Genomic DNA, 17,932 nt, shown 5'->3' with positions numbered 1-17,932 from the left:
TTGGTATAGCCAGGGTCTTTGGTTTTATGGGTAAATACTGAAATGTGCCTTTTTTACCACAAGAATGTCTTTTACATTGTGAAACAAAATATTTATCATTCCAGTTTAATGTACTTGGACTTGTATTAAGTTACCAGTATCTGGAGCAATCCCAAGGATCCTGAGTAGGCATTTGACTTACATCTGCTTAGTCAAGAGGATGTATAAAAGAGATGCATCCCTGAGCAAAGACAGGCTCCCATAATGATGAACTACATATCCCAAGCTATATAGGAAGCAAATGTGTAGTTTTAGACTAGCCCTCTTGCCCCTGTAGCCCACTGTGAAGGGTTCAGAAACAACTAAAGACTCATCAGATCACACTTTCACACAACTAGGGAATATTTAAAATAATAAGAAGGAGACATTTGCTTTATAGCACAAGTTAAAATGTCGAACTGCCAAGTTTAATGTCAGACACAAAACACCTTTAGTCTTATTTTTAATAGGAATTACATCTGAATCCTTTCTTGGGATTGACTTCTCCCCTGCTATTTGCCTACTGTATGTCTCTGAAGTAAGTGAATCTCAGATTTATGGTGTTGTGGTGTTGTAGGTGTACATTAGAATAGCTGATATCCTTACCATGACTTTTGTCCTAATAGCATCTGAAAATCTTATTGACTTCCTCATTTACTAGATTAGCCTAGTACTCATGGTGTCCCCTGTCTTGAGACTCCTTAGAACCTAGTATAGCTGGGTTATATCTTAAATTGGTGTTAGGTTCTCAAGTCAGTGAGAAAGGAAAAACTGCCTAGTCCCGGTTACTACCAAAATTCCTTTAGGATGATGCCAAGTTGGAGACCACCGCAGCATCTCACAGCTGAACTCAACTCAGCCAGTTTTTCCTCCAGCTTTGGAACAAGGTACTTTTTCTTCCGTTAAGCACCAGATGAAGGAGTTGGCTTCTGTTTAGGGGCCATGTTGTAAGAAAACTATCTTCCGTGTCTGGGTACCAGAATTCTATTTAGTGCATCTGATTCTCACACTATGAGAAACTCAGAGGAACTGAGATAAACTGAGGGAACAGATTCATGTCTCCTACTTTTACTCATCTTGGGCATACTTTCAGCATATTGAGAGATGGCAGGTGGATTTTCTGGCACCATCTTAATTGTTATTTTTTCTGTCTTTCCTCCTACCCTATGCCTACCTTCCCAAGGTATATGGTTGGATTTCCATAAGAAAAATGTTATAAATGTTTGTAATGCTACTGTTCTATGCTGGCAGCGTAGTCGCTGGCTACTGTATTCTTTTCCATTTCTTCATAATGAGATGGGGGAAAGTTGATAGGTTTTACATACCTCTTGATATCTAATGGCAAACTCGGCCAGCCCTACTCCTGCCCCAGGTGGTGCCCCCTGCAAGTGGCATATTTGATGAGCTTGCCCACAGAGCAGTCATAACCAGCACCGTTCTTGCACTAGTGAGAGACATTCTCTGATGCTGCTTCTCGCCTGAAGCCGCAGAGTTCTCCTCCTGAGGTCTATAAATGCTCAGGCAGATTATAGAGTTGGGCTCATTAAAATCTGGCTGTAGAGCAGTGGTGGTACCAGAATATGATGTGTTATTACTTCCATTTTCATTTTCTGAAATGACTGTGGCATTACTCATTGGAGATGCATTAGATCTTTTGGACATGTTTTTATGCAATTAACTTCACAGAAGTAAAAATGCCAACAAAATTTCCGAAATATGGTAATGCAAATTTCCAAGTCTGGTTTAATAACACAAAATAACTGCTGTTTACATGTGATAAATAAAGTATATAGAAATAGGTAAAGACTCAAATGCACTTAATAAACACACTATTTTAAAAATAGGTAGATAAAAATTGAAAAATTGCTAGCACAAAGCCTTACATAATAGGCATTCATTAAATATTGATCTCCCTGTTTTCTTTCATTTTTAACCCTCTGTATTTAGAAGATGGGTTTGTTAAAGTCCTTTTCATAGCAAAAAGGAAAAAAAAAGTGCTTAAGTAAGAAGAGTTAGTCCTTGGATCACCCATTTCATTGTTTATTTTGGGAAAGAAATGTGGTACAACAGAAATATTATTAACCAGACCAATCTAGACTCAAATCCCAGCTAGCTGTGTGGCCTTAGGTAAACTCTTTAATTTTCTGAGGATTGGCTTCTCATTCTTAGAATAGAAAATAATCTGAATATTCAAGGCAGTGGATGATAACACTGCCTTGCAGAATCATTCTGACAATTTAGGATGAGGCCATTAAATATTCAGTTCATTGCATTTGTATAGTTTTGGTTCAAAGCAACCTTCTACCCATGTAATTTCCTAGGTATCTCTCTCTGGAGGGAGATTTTGTAGTAAGCACATGGGCTTCTGGACCTTCTCAGTCATTTCTCAGTGGAAACCAATGACTCTTATTTACCTAACCATGTTGCTTTACCATAGAAAAAGAATGCACCATTTTTACAGACATAGGCATGCTGGTTACCAGGGTAGTGGGGCCTCATCCTAAATTATTATACTTTATCTTATGAGTGTGATTGACTTTCACTGCTTCTCTTAGAGACTTTGTTTAGGTGCAGATGAAATTAAATTTTGGAGCCTACAAAGCTGAGGACTAGAAGCTGAAGGTTATACATTTAGTAACCCAAGGAGATCTTCTGGATAGAATGGGTGAACTTCTTTCCCTGACCACTCTACATCTGCATTCCCATTAAAATTTAAATTTAATCATTATTAAAGTAATGAGCGAATAATTTTAAAAATAAAAAATAATACTTGGCTTATAATGAAAAACTCCTAACTCCCGCTGCTCAGAGGCAACCACATTCAACTCTTTAAGCTATTTCTTCTGGTGTTCGCCTCCATGTTTCTAAATTGCATGCATCTTGTATTAATTTCTTGGTTTTTAAAGTTTTAGACATTTTCTGTTTATTTCATACTGGAGAAGAAGAGGATTTTGCTACCCTATACACCAACTAATCCATATCCCTACTGTCAGACCCCCTATATGCTTATATTACAATTTTTGTTGAGAACAGTTGAATCATTACAATGGTTATATAAATATTATTCATAACTGAGACATTGTTCGTTTGAGTATTATAGTTGTGCATCTTTTTTCTTGCATTAACTTTTGCTTTTTTCTAATTAACATTGAGGAACTGCCACTCTATAAGATCATGCCGTATAACCTAGTTAACGAGTGCTCCAATCTCAGCAAATGATGTACTCTAAATATTCTACTGGAACAGACTCTGGGGTCCTTTTAAAATGTTGTCCATACCCCCTTCAAATGCCCATTTTGAAATTTGTTTACTTACACCTACAAGCCCTATGCTCTGAAATCTCCTCTCAACCTGGAGATCCTGCTGACTCCAAGGCAATTCCTGGAAGAGACCTTAGGTTTTATTCAAGTACACTAAAAAAAAAAAAAAATCACACTAGACTGTGCTGAGAATCTGGGATGGGATGGTTTCAGCCTCTGGCTGGTGAACATCTCTTTTCTCTTCTTGCATGCTATTCTTCTTCTTCTTCTTCTTCTTTTTTTTTTAAGATTTTACTTATTTATTTGACAGAGACACAGCGAAAGAGGGAACACAAGCAGGGGGAGTGAGAGAGGGAGAAGCAGGCTTCCCGCCAGGCAGGGAGCCCGATGTGGGACTCAATCCCAGGACCCTGGGATCATGACCGGAGCTGAAGGCAGACGCTTAACAACTGAGCCACCCAGGTGCCCCCACATGCTGTTCTTCTTAATGACAGGCTTATTTCTAAATTCTGAGTTTGGGTCTTCATTTCCTCAACATTTACTACTGTTCTGGTTTTGTTATGTTTTTCACAAACTCCTCTGAATAATTTCAAACATACTAGGATTTTGTCATGTTTATTTCTTCTTGGAGATAGATCTCCTGAGGCCTTGGTCCTGCTGTAATGAGGACTGGCTGGTCCAAGGCTGGTGGCACAGCTGTCCTGCTAGGAATCCCCTCCCCTTCCCCACCACAGAGAAGGCTGTCCACCTCTCTCTTCCTCGAGGCTCTGTTTCCTGCAGTGCATGTTTTTATCTTTCCTGATTTACTCCTTTGTTTGAGGCAGCATATCCTTCAGTAGATTCCTGGGAAAGGATTCCTGGTAGGTACTTCTATTTACATTTTTTATGACCTAAAATATCTTTGTCTTATTTTCACACTTGCTAGTTTGATTTGGTTCAGTATTAGGGTAGAAATTCCTTTTTTTCAAATTTTGAACACATTGTTCTGTTATTTTCAGCTTCCAGTGATGAAGTTGGGAAGTCTGATGCTATAACTGATTATCTTTTCATTATTTTTATTAATAGCTTTATTCAATGATCATTTTAAACTGATTCTTGATCCTTTATAAAAGATGAGAATTTCTTTTTTTACTCTCTGATGATGTTTAAAATCTATGCTTTATACCTATTATTCATGAATTTTATATGATGTGGTTTGATGTAGGATTTGTCTGTGGGTCCCTTAAACCTAGAAATACATGCCTTTCAGTTCTGGAAAATATTCTTGTTTTATCTTTTGGTAATCTGCTATCTTCTGTTTACTCTAAATTTCTGAAACTTTATTTATTTATTTTTAAAGATGTTATTTATTTGAGAGAGAGAGAGAGAGCTAGAGAGAGAGCACGAGTTGGGGGGGAGGGGCAGAGGGAGAGGAAGAAGCAAACTCCCTGCTGAGCAGGGAGCCCGATGTGGGGCTTGATCCCAGGACCCCGAGACCGATGACCTGAGCCGAAGGCAGACGCTTAATGGAGTGAGCCACCCAGGTGCCCCTGGAACTATGATTTCTGAGATGTTGGACTCCCTGTATTGTTTCAATAAATAAAATTTTACTATCTTTGTATTTTTCACTATCTTGGTATTTTATTTCTACTTTGTACTTCATTTTTCAATGCTCCCATTTGAAAGGATTGAGGACCTGCCACCCCAAAATATGCCAATTTGGTATGTTGACCCTTTTGAGTTAAAAGCACTTAAGAAACAGGTGCAAGAAAGGCACTCTGACCCCCTCATCTTTTTCCCCCTAAAAAGAGAAGATAAAACTCCCATATGAAAGATAATTTCCCTGAACATTCTCATCACCAGAGACAGGAATTAAGGCTGAAAAGAATCTGGACAAATAAATCTTGTTAAAATAATCCTTGGGCAGTGGTGGTGGGAGCCTCGCGGGCACGGCGCCGTTACTTGCACTCTGGCGGCGGCAGCGGCACAGCGCCGAGCGCACATCGCGCCTTCGCATAGCAGCGGCCGCAGCAGCGGAGGCGCCCCGCCGTCACGGCCCCTGCGCTGGTGCAGCCACCCTCGCTCCCTCTGCTCTTCTTCCCTTCGCTCGCACCATGGCTGATCAGCTGACCGAAGAGCAGATTGCTGAGTTCAAGGAAGCTTTCTCCCTATTTGACAAAGATGGCAATGGAACCATCACAACAAAGGAACTTGGAACTGTCATGAGGTCTCTGGGTCAGAACCCAACAGAAGCCGAGTTGCAGGATATGATCAACGAGGTGGATGCTGACGGAAATGGCACCATCGACTTCCCAGAATTTTTGACTATGATGGCTAGAAAAATGAAAGATACAGACAGTGAAGAAGAAATTCGCGAGGCATTCCGAGTCTTTGACAAGGATGGCAACGGTTACATCAGCAAAGTGGAGCTACATCATGTCATGACCAACTTAGGAGAAAAACTAACAGATGAAGAAGTAGATGAAATGATCAGAGAAGCAGATATTGATGGAGATGGGCAAGTCAACTATGAAGAATTCGTACAGATGATGACTGCAAAATGGAGGCCTACTTTCAACTCCTTTCCCCCCCTTCTAGAAGAATCAAAGTGAATCTTTTACTTACCTCTTGCAAAAAAAAAAAAAAAAAAAAGTTCATTTACTCATTCTGTTTCTATATAGCAAAACTGAATGTCAAAAGTACCTTCTGTCCACACACACAAAATCTGCATGTATTGGTTGGTGGTCCTGTCCCCTAAAGATCAAGCTACACATCAGTTTTACGATATAAATACTTGTACTACCTTAATGATAAGGAAGCACCTAATGGACTCCTTGCAGTTCCATTTGCTCATGATTAATACACTGTTTGGGCTGGCCAGTTTTTCATGCATGCAGCTTGACAATTGAAACAGTCAGGCATTTGTATTAAAAACAAAAAATGAAAAAAACAAATTTAAAACTTAAAAAAAAAAAAAATCCTTATCTTCCTTTAGCCTTCCTGGATATTTTAGTTACTCATTTCACAGTTACTGTTCTTTGTGCAACCTAGCATATAAGCATGTAGGCCTGACCACTTTGTGGGTCTAGAGGCTTCCATGTACATGGAAAAATATAATTTGTATACTTTTTTCCTATTAATCTCTCTTATGCAAACTTAATTCTCAGGCCCAGTGACAGACCTTAAAAGGGTAGAAGAAAAGTTTTGCCTCTTTTACATGTTAAAAGGTTTATTTTTTTAATCATACTTTTAATTTTCTTTCTTTTATTTGTAGCAAAACATCCTTTGCTTGTTTTGTGTATGCTTTTGCTTCTTTTAGATTGTTGTAGCATCTGCTCTTACCTCTTTAACAAAATTAATTTAAATGTTTTAGAGTTTCCTTTTGTTTCCTCCCTTATTTTTGTTTTCTCTGTGTTTCTGTTTTTCTGTTTGTTCAATTTCTGCCTTCCATGCTAAAACTTTCCTTTCCTGTCTGGTGGTTTCTGGTTGCTTAATTTTAAAGAAAATGTTACTGGGAACTCTGTTTCTGGGAACACATCTGCCAGTTTGTGGACCTTGCCACAAGGTGATTGGATGTGGGTTCTGGCTCTCCCACCAGGACACTCCCAAAATAATTTCTGAAGTCTTTTCTTTTGGGTAGGTCAGTTTCCCCAGAAAGAAAGCCTCCAATTTCTTACCTAATTATATAAAATTTACTGAAAGCATTTTAGGAGTCCAGCAAGAAAAAGGTGCTGGTGAAGAGAGTGGAGAAGGAGGGAACAGCAGATTTTTATCAGCCCTCTAAAAGTTAAGAGCTTTTTGGAAAATGAGCTAAATCTTACTCATTTTAGTATTCTTTGTGGCATTGAGCTAGATCCCTTACATATTGTGACATGGGAGTGCATGGGCAGTTTGGCTGGGATATTTGTCACACTCTTGAGTGTATGCTTGAATATCCATGTGCAACCCTTTAAAAACTGAAAGAGGATGAATGGCCTTCACCGATAGAGAAAGCCTGCTCTTGCAGGCTGAGTATCCAGCTGAGTATCCAGCTACAAGATAGAAGATAAAGTAGTTAACATGCATAAAATACTTAAATTAGTTCCTGGCACAGGAACTATTATTAGAGTCATAACTATCAATGATTTTATTTTTTTTAAGATTTTATTTATTTATTTAACATAAAGACAGAGATAGAGCATGAGCAGGGGGGGAGGAGACAGTGGGAGAGGGAGAAGCAGGCTCCCTGCTGAGCAAGGAGCCCAGTGCAGGACTCGATCCCAGGACCCTGGGATCATGACCTGAGCTGAAGGCAGATGCTTCATCGACTGAGCCACCCAGGCATCCCATAACTATCAATGATTTTAAATCAACTTATTAATTAAATAAATGTCTTTTGAGCCTACATATATATATTTGAATAATACTCTTCCCTCAAGTATCTTACAGTCTAGGAGAGACACATAAAAAATTGATAAATAATTAGATTTACAATAGTATCAAAAATAATAAAATACTTAGGAATAAATTTAACCAAGGAGGTAAAAGAGCTATATGCCGAAAATTACAAGACATTGATGAAAGAAATTGAATACATAAATAAATGGAAAGATATCCCATGTTCATAGATCAGAAGTATTAATATTGTTAAAATGTCCATACTATACAAAGCAATCTGTAGATTCAGTGCAATCCCTATCAATTCCAATGACATTTGTAACAGAAATAGGAAAAAAAAATCCTAAAATTCATGTGGAATCACAAAAGACCCCAAAGAGCCAAAGTAATCTTGAGAAAGAAGAACAAAGCTAGAGGCATCACACTTCCTGTTTGAAACTTTGTTATAAAGCTATAGTAATCAAAACAGTATGGTACCAGCATAAAAATAGACACATAGACCAATAGAACGGAACTGAGAGCCCAGAAATAAACACATATACATATAATCAACTAATATTTGAGAAGGGACTTAAGAAGACTCAATAGAGGGGTGCGTGGGTGACTCAGTTGGTTAAGCCTCTGCCTTCGGCTCAGGTCATGATCTCAGGGTCCTGGGATTGAGCCCCAATTTGGGCTCCCTGCTCAGCATGAAGTCTTTTCTCCCTCTCCCTCTGCTCTCTACCCCCTGCTCATGCTCTGTCTCTCTCTGTCTCAAATAAATAAATAAAACCTTAAAAAAAAAAAAGACTCAATAGAGAAAGGATACTCTCTTCAATAAATGGTGCAGGGAAAACTGGATAACTGCATGCAGAATAATGAAATTGGGGCTGCATGGGTGGCTCAGTCAGTTAAGTGTCCTACTCTTGATTTCAGCTCAGGTCATGATCTCAGGGTTGTGAGATCAAGCCCTGCGTGGGGCTCCGTGCTGGACATGGAGCCTGCTTAAGACTCTCTCTCTCTCTCCCCCTTTCTCTCTGCCCCTCCGCCACCTCCCTTTCTAGAAAGAAAGAAAGAAAGAAAGAAAGAAAGAAAGAAAGAAAGAAAGAAAAGAAAGAAAGAAATTGGACTCCTATGCCAGTCACAAAAAATTAACTTAAAATGGATTAAAGGCTTAAATGCATGACCCCAAACTGTGAACCTAGAAGAAAACACGGGGGAAAAAGTGCCTGGACATTGGCCTTTGCAAAAATTTTTTGCACATAATATCAAATGTGTAAGCAACAAAAGCAAAAATTTAAAAAAGTAGTGGGACTAAATCAAACTAAAAGCTTCAACACAACAAAAGAAATGATCAGCAAAATAAAAGGGCAACTTACGGAATGGAAGCAAATATTTGCAAACCATTTATCTGATAAGGAATTAATGTCCAACATATATAAGAAGTTTATATAACTCAAGAGCAAAAAAACCAAACAATCCAATTAAAATATGGGCAGAGGGACTGAATAGACATTTTTCCAAAGAAGACATACAGATGGCCAATGGTTACATGAAAAGATGCTAAACATCACTAATCATCAGGGAACTGCATATCAAAACCACAATGAGACATCACCTCATACCTGTTAGAATGGCTATTATCAAGAAGACAAGGTATAACAAGTGTTGACATGACAAGGATGTAGAGAAGAGAGAACTCTTGCGCACTATTGCTGGGAATGTAAATTGGAAAACACTATGGAAAACAATATGGAGGTTCCTCAAAAAATTAAAAATAGAAGTACAATGTGATCCAGCAATCCCACTTCTGGTTATATATCTGAAGAAAATGGAACCACTACCTCTACCTCTGAGAGAGATGTGCACCCCTAGTTTACTGCAGCATTATTTATAATAGCCATGACCTGGGAACAACCTAAGTTGTCCCATCAACAAATATATGGATAAAGAAACTGTGATATACACGCACACACACGTGCACACACACACACACACGAATATTCTTCTAACATAAGGAAGGAAATCCTGCCGTATGTGATAACTTGGATGGACCTTGAGGGCAGTGTGCTAAGTGACATAAGTCAGGCAGAGAAAGACAAATACTGTATGTTCTCACTTACATGTGGAATACAAAAAAGTTGAACTCAAAGAAATAGAGAGTAGAATGGTGGTTGCCAAGGGCGGGGAAAAGGGAGAAATGGAAGTGGTTCATCACAGGGTACAAACTTCTAGCTATAAGATAAATAAGTTTTGGGAATTTAATGTGCAGCATGATGACTATAATTAACAATATTGTGTTATATATTTGAAAGTTGGTAAGAGAGTAGATCTTAAATCATCTTTCTCACCACATACACAAAAATGGTAGTTATGTAAGGGGATGGAGGTATTAATTAACCTAATTGTGGTAATCATTTCACAAAATACACAGATGTATTAAGTCATTGAATTGTACACCTTAAAATAAAATTAACATGTTATATATTAATAATATCTCAATAGTTCTAGGAAAAATATAAATAATTAGGGATAACACCCACAGGATGAAAAACAGAGAATGAGAGAATGAATATCTATGTTACTCAAGAGAATAACAGAGACCCAATGAACCTTGCTCATTCTTTCTCCATTCAAAGAGAATCAAGGACTCCTTCCTGCCAAGTGTCTGGGGCTTCAACCAATACACATTTGCTTTGGTTTTTATTCTACTTCAGAAAGGTGCTCTGAGGCCCTTTAATTCATGTAGCACAAATATTTCCTCTGAGAGGTGGCTCACTCGGATATTTGTTTCCTCCTTGATAGTATATATTTAAAGATGTGCTAACATTTAAGGACAGGTTTTATTTTCATAGAAACAGGGAGCATACACCACTCAGAATACTTTTGATAAGAATTTTAGCTGTTTTCTGTTACCCTTAAAGAAACAAGATACCCAGAGGACTTTAGCAATAGGAAGCTAAAATGAATAGCATTATCCCGCAAGAGGATTAAATAGGGTAGAGGAAAGCATTAGCACATAATATAAAATGATGGGAAACTAGGTTAGTCCTCTTAGCAGGCTGGACTGTTGTCCTTTGAGGGGCATCTCTGAGACCTACTAATGCATTTCCACAGTGGCTGCTGATCATCCCTGCATTTCTATTCCTTGCTGAGATCAAGGGCGGCTTATGTTCTCAATAAAGATGCCAGGCTTGAAAAGAAGTTGATTTTGTAAAAACTAGCTTATTGAAAGGAAGATCTTGACTAGCTATTGGCATCATTACCAATATATTGCGTTGCTTATTGGTCATGCGTACAGGGGTCATGCAGAAAGGGAGCTTCTTCCCCAGGCAGTGGCACTCAACTGCCTTCAGTTACAAGGGAATAGAAGAATGATTTAGGCAAATATTATTTATTAAAAAAAATTTACTGAGAGCCTTTCTGGTGTGAGGCACTGTGTAGGCCCTGGGACACAATGTGATTCCAGTATGTCATGGATTTTGATAGATACACAATCCAGTAGACAAGATAGCCAGCGATGAAATAAGCACACACAAAAATCTAAATTGCAACAGTAATAAGGGCTATCAAATAGATAAGCACAGTGCTATGGATTTTAGAAGAGACATTTTTAAGGAAGTGACAAGTAAAAAGGAGTGAGTAGGTATGAACCTGGAGAGGATGTGGGGAAGTGTGTGTTAGGCCCTGGCCCTGGGGTAGGAGGGAAGGTGGTGAAGGGCACTGACAAAAGGCAGGTGGAGTGAATTTGGGAAGAGGATGGTATGAACATAGGCATCAGACCATAGCAGCTTTTTACTCTGATAGGTTTTATGGATCATTAAGGTGTTCTGTCTTTGTCCTAAACACAAAGGAAAGGCATTCAAGGGCTTTAAAAGGGGGTGTGTATGATGTCTTTATACACCTGTGTTTTGAAAAGATCATTATGGCTGCAATCTGAAAAATGATTTGGAGAGGGTGGATGATAGAGCATGTATCACTGATCAAACCTTATTGAGAACTGTTACATGAAAGCAACATGTAATTTATAAGAGAATAAAGCTGAAAAGGATGTCAAGAAATTTAATCCGATATTCTCCTTTCAGACCAGTGGATGTTGCAAACTTTCAGGACAAATGACTTCATAAAGTCTCCCAGAAGAGAAAATCCACCATATCTCTTGGGAGCAGATACTGACATTTGACTTTATTGCCGGGGAGCTCATTTCAGTGTTTTAAAATGCTGTGCGTCTTATTGGATAACCTTCACAATAACATTGAAAAGCAAGTTGGTATCATAATTTCAGTTTTACCGATGTGGAGTTTAAGAAGTTAGGCACAGTGAGTAGTGTCATATCTTGGGTCATGAAAAATATTTTGTAGCAGTGCTAATTGATGACTTTCTTCCTAACCTTCTGGTTCTCGGAGTTGTCCAGATGACTTTGCCAGAAATGTCCCAGAACACTTAAAGTTGGACAGATGTCAAGTATGTTTTCATTTTGGGGGCATCTCCCTAAAATTATTCTAAGCATGAGGCTACTCCCTCCATGCTACCTCAGTTTTTACTTTTTACATTCACATTATGTGCATTTTTTTTACTTAATTTCCCCAATCTCTCCTTGTTACTTATTAACCTTTAAAAACAGGTTTATAAACAATAGTTTTATGAACTCATACACATTTTGTTAAGTTCTCCCCTTCTCTGTATGGACCCAAAAGCTGTGTGTCCAACGCAGTGCAAGTAGTAACATTTTCAAAGGGTTGATGTGTATTAGTTAACCTCATGGAAAATGCTGTACATAAACTTTGGCCTTCTAATGCAAACTTTGTCCATTTTCTTTCCTTAGGTGATAAAACATGAAATCTATTAATTATTTTAAACATGAAAGTATAACCAATGTCTTTCCATAAGGTTTTATTTTAATTAGTATCTCTGGTTTGACCTAGATTTGTAATATTGACTTCCCATGTTTTAGTGTTTCCAAGAAGCTTTAAGTATATTTTATGTTATAAAACAATTCTTGGAGAACGTCAATGGGAACACGTTCCTTCTTTCTCTCTCCTCCCAATTTAGGCATAATTCTGGTTTAGAATCTGAACTCAGGACTTTTCATTAGCTCTTCTTAAATGGCATTAGAGAAAGTAGTTTAAATAGTTTGAGAATGCATCATAGTATGGCATTATCAGAGAAGAAAGTATTCATATCATAAAATGTATCATAATAGATGCTGAAATTCACCTTTGAAATGTTGGCAAAGCATATAATGCTATATCTGGGTCATTCAGCTGTTATTTCCTGGATAATGTAACCAAAACCACTTATTTGTTTTTAACTATTAACATCCAAGTAAGAGAGAAAAGCCTTGGGCTCTTTTGAGATTTTTTACATAAACCTCTATACCATGTTAGGCTAGTACATTTTCCTGGAGAGATTTCTAATTTTACCATGATTTAGTCAAAGTATTTTGAATTCTTTAGATCCCAGAATGAGCTTAAGTAGCAGTCTGAATGACTGAACTTAGTGGGTAAAATTAGCAAATAAATGTTTAAGGAAGAACAGGATCGTAACAGGTCTCAAAGTATGTCTCCCAAATTAGTTAATAACTTTACAGTTTAGAAATTTAGCAGACTCTGTTTTAACCAAGGACTTAAGATTAATATCTTGATGTATGATACAACTGTGGTGTTAAAACTGTGCTCTGGAAAGAAACTCCATGCTCTTTGATCATATGTACCATGATGGAATAAAAACCTGTGAAAATATAAATTCCATAATGTTTATAAGGTGGGGACATAATCTTTATTCAACATAGTTATTTATTATACCTTTAGTGTTTAATAAGTATTCAGTTTTAAGCAACTACTAATTTGTTTGACATTTATTGAGCATCTACAAGCAAATCTAGTATAGAACACACACAAAGAAACATACACATTAAGGCAGAATTCTGTAATGAATTCTATTACATGGTTGGGCCTACACTGCGTTCCGAATTTTGACTTAAGCAAATGTGTTGGGTCTTCCCAGTCCAGGTGCCTTTAACTCTGAAGTTAGTTAGTTAAGTTAGTTAGGCATAATTGAAGTTAACCCAAAGAATAAAATAAATATCCATGAGTCCATATTGATATAAATAAATACTTGAAAAACTATATAAATGGTATAGAAGGGACAACACTTCTTTATAGAAGAATTTCATTTATTAAGTGCTGAAGGAAGGTAGGAAATAGAAAATCACTATCATAACAACACAATAATAATTGCCGCAGGCAAGACCCACCAATGGATGCTACAATTAATGGGTGCAAGTTTAAAGAGGAACAGAAGAGTCTCACCGTTAATCTCTTCCAAAGTAGTAACTTTATAGTAAATAAGCCTTTAAATATAACAAAATATTCTCTTGATTTCCATCTGTATCTCAGTTTTCCTTGCATACAAACCAATTTCAGCATTTTCCCTGGAGAAGAATGAGAGTATCTTTAGAGCAGGCATCAAGTGAGAAATGCTTGTAGTCTCAAGACCCACCTGGGTGCTTACTTCTTCAATAAGTTCTGATGTCTTCAAAGTACTTTCTTTGCAAACAAGGTTGTTAATAAGTCTTGTTATGTGGGTATTATTATCTGCAAAGTGCAATATTAAGGCTCTTGTTGTTGTTCAAGCTGACTTATGTAATACCTAAGCGCTGTTCTTTTTGCTAGAATATCTTATATAAGAAAATGATAAAGCAGTTCTCAAATTTCTTGTATGTCATATAGAGTACTTGTGGTAGAAGAATGATAAGAGGGGCCATTGTTTTTCTCTTTATGGCTAGTAATTTTGCTGTACTATTCTGTTCATGATTACATATCAGTTCTGTGTATGTTTCTGAGTATACATATACACATAGCATGTTCAATAATACCATTAACAATTTAATTCATATAGTATTCATAAAATTAACATAATTATAACATAACATAATGGTTATGATCTGATATATGATATGATATGATATGATTCAGGAGAAAGATGTTCAGCAACATGTTTCCTAGAAAGAATTTTGGATCTAGGATTCATACCTTGTCAAATCTCAAAAATTCTTTATTTTCAACCATGGAAAATGTTTGGCAGTTGATAGCTTTTTTTGCATTTTTAACTTTTTTAGATTCAGAACTTTAAGAAAACTGTTTGTTTTTTTTTTAAGATTTTATTTATTTATTTGACAGAGAGAGAGATAGTGAGAGCAGGAACACAAGCAGGCGGAGTGGGAGAGGGAGAAGCAGGCTTCCCGCTGAGCAGGGAGCCCGATGTGGGGCTCGATCCCAGGACCCTGGGATCATGACCTGAGCTGAAGGCAGACGCTTAATGACTGAGCCACCCAGGCGCCCCGTTTTTGTTTTTTCTTAAATCTTAGTGAAGCCTTGTGTTGTGAAGTATGACCAGTGTGATTAACAAGAACAGAATGTGTTTAGGGTACTTCATTTTTCCTTAATATATTTTTTATTCATGTTTTTCATTATGAATGGATCGAAGATAATTTATCATGCATGTTTTTATACACAATTTTGGAAGTTTTTCTTCTGCAGAAATTCTGAAGATGCAAAGTTGCCTTTTGTTTGCAGTTCCTCCTCTCAGAACATGAAGATTGCAAACTAAGTCCTTTTCTTGAAATATTTGAGGCCTAAATATAATTAACTAATAGAAAAGCACCATTCTTAAAAGCTATATTATTTATTGTGATAAATACTAGTACATGAAACAATTCCACAAAGATTAGTGTAATTTTAATCTCTATTACTCTTTTTTATTATTAATTAGAAATTATTAGGCTAAGAAGTATTATATTTGTAATAGTTATGTATTGCTGTGTCAGAAGCTACCCCAAAATTTAGTGGTTTAAAATAATAAGCATTTACTATCCTCAGTTTCTACGGGTGAGTGATTTCAAATATCTTATCTTGGACATTCTGGATCATGGTCTTGAGGTTGCAGTCCAGATGTTGGTCAGGGATGCAGTCATTTGAAACCTTAGCCGGGGCTAGAGGACCTACTTCCAAGTTGGCTCACACAAATGACTGGCAGGCTGGTGCTGGTTGTTGGCTAGAAGCCTCATTTCTCCCTACATGTTCTTCTTCACAGGCTATTTATGTGTCCTCACAACATGGTGGCTAGTTTCTCCAAAACAGGTGACTCGAGAGAGAGCAAGGTAGCAGTCTCAATGTCTATTTTGACATAGCCCTGTGAAATGGGAGGCTCACAAATCCACATTCATTCTGGATCCTCACTGGTCTCTACTAGAGTGGCAGATCTTGTTTGCTCTCTGTACTAGTTACCCCTGAGATGGTTCTTTATGATAGTTTGGAGCATCATGCTGGTTCAACCACTAGTGGCCATTTACCAAGACTATTTGTCTAGTATTGGAGTTTCCCTACACTGCAATATCTTTCTTGTTCATTCAATGATGCTTATAGCAATTGTTCGAAATTTTTCCAGTTTTATGATTCATACTATTCCTTCATAAGAAGTAGAGAACATTTTTTTAAAATTATTGAAAGCAAATGCCTTTTTTTCCCTTCAAGTATTTGTATATATGTGTAATAGTTTCAGCAATTAAAAAAAAATAGTTAAAAAATTTAAGAGCTAAGCTAGTTTTCAAATACCTACAAAATTCTGCCGCATTTAAATTTTTATTTGATATCAGTTCCATGTAATTGCTGAACATCTGCATGCCTTCAGGTTATTAGGGTCCTGTATCCAGTTGGTTCCACCAGAGAAGCAGAACCATCAGGAGATGTATATTAAGAGATTTATTGCAAGGAGTTGGCTTATGCAATTATGAGGGGTGGTCCCGTAAGTCTGAAATCTGTAGCCCAGGATGTCAGGAAGGGCAGGCTGGAGCTCTGCACTAAAGTGCTATCCCCAGGCTGAATCTCTTCTTAATCAGGAAAGCCTCTGGGATGCCTGGGTGGCTCAGTCGGTTAAGCGTCTGCCTACGGCTCAGGTCATGATCCCAGGGTCCTGGGATAGAGTACCACATCGGGCTCCTTGCTCGGCAGGGAGCCCGCCGTGGGACTGGATCCCAGGACTCTGGGATCAGGACCCGAGCCGAAGGCAGATGCTTAACCGTCTGACCAGGTGTCCAGCCTGTCTCACCCTTAAAGCCTTTCAGCCATTGAATGAGGCTCACCCAGATTATCTAGGGTAATCTCTCTTACTTAAAGTGAACTGATTATGGACTTCAATCACATTTAGGAAATACCTTCACATCAACACCTAGATTAGTTTTTGGTTGAATAACTAGGGACTTAGCCTAGCCAAGTAATACGTCTAGACAATTTTAGGACCCAAAGTGTTTGTTCCCAGAATTTCTCCATGTTGCTCATGATCTAATTTTTGTCCTTCATCTCTTTAATCCTAGGGGTTCAACGTGCATGGTTACCTGATATTTTTGGATATTTAAATGGATGGATTCTAATCTACAAAGAAGAGTCACTATAGTCTTTATATTCTAAATGTAGGAAATGCATGTTCATATAAGTCATACATAATGGCATTAATTACTTTAAATCTTTGCTAGTTCAGACTTTATATTTACCCAGAACCTTCCAAAGACCAGTCTCTTCTGAATTTAAAATATAACCAAGAAATCTTGATTTATGCTCAAATAGTTTTTTAAATGCCACAAACAAGTCATTTACTGATGATTTCCTTCTTCTGCTGAAACTAAGTTTTTCTAAAACATGCGTTGCATTTGTTTGGTACTACTGTGAATGTATAATTTCTGTATTAAGTCTACCTCTTTTTTTTCACTGACCCACTACAATTATAGTATTTACTTTGCTTCACTATATCATGTCAATGATGTCAAATCAAAGCCTTAATATACATAAAGGTAAGAATTTTATCTATGAAAAATCATTGCTACAGAGAATTGCTACTTGTAAAGAAATTTAACAGTTCTTTTGAGTTTGAGTTCCAGTAGCAGATATGTAACAACTATTATTTTTATATTAGGAGGGGACATAGATAAGTTTATCAATTCACTAAAAGGCTGAACATTTCTACCACAGATGATCACTTGACACTTAATTGTTCATAAGGCATTCATCCAGATGAAGCGGAAGAGACTTACTTTAATTTTTCAGAGTATCATGAATGTGAAAGCCCCAAAATGTTAAATCTTCAGAAAGAATGCCCAGGCCCCCTGAGAGTATGTCACAGATCACAAAGGGGTCTGCACTTCTACTCAAACTGCCTTGGGTATAGGAAAAATAGAAAGTGACAATATTTCATAGGCCCTGATATATAATTGAATATTACTTTGAGTGTGAAATAATTGCTGTGGAATTAATCTCATTATCTTC

At 37.4% G+C, this 17,932-nt stretch overlaps 1 pseudogene; it reads left to right on the top strand.

Moving 5' to 3' along the window:
- The first annotated feature begins 5,181 nt into the window (after positions 1 to 5,181).
- Positions 5,182 to 6,091, top strand: LOC118532670 (calmodulin-1 pseudogene; annotated as a pseudogene).
- The last annotated feature ends 11,841 nt before the right edge of the window (positions 6,092 to 17,932 follow it).

Source organism: Halichoerus grypus, chromosome 4 (assembly GCF_964656455.1).
Source record: "Halichoerus grypus chromosome 4, mHalGry1.hap1.1, whole genome shotgun sequence".
Lineage (NCBI taxonomy): Eukaryota > Metazoa > Chordata > Mammalia > Carnivora > Phocidae > Halichoerus > Halichoerus grypus.
Note: the sequence above shows the minus strand (reverse complement) of the source record. Positions and strands in the feature narration are given on the sequence as shown.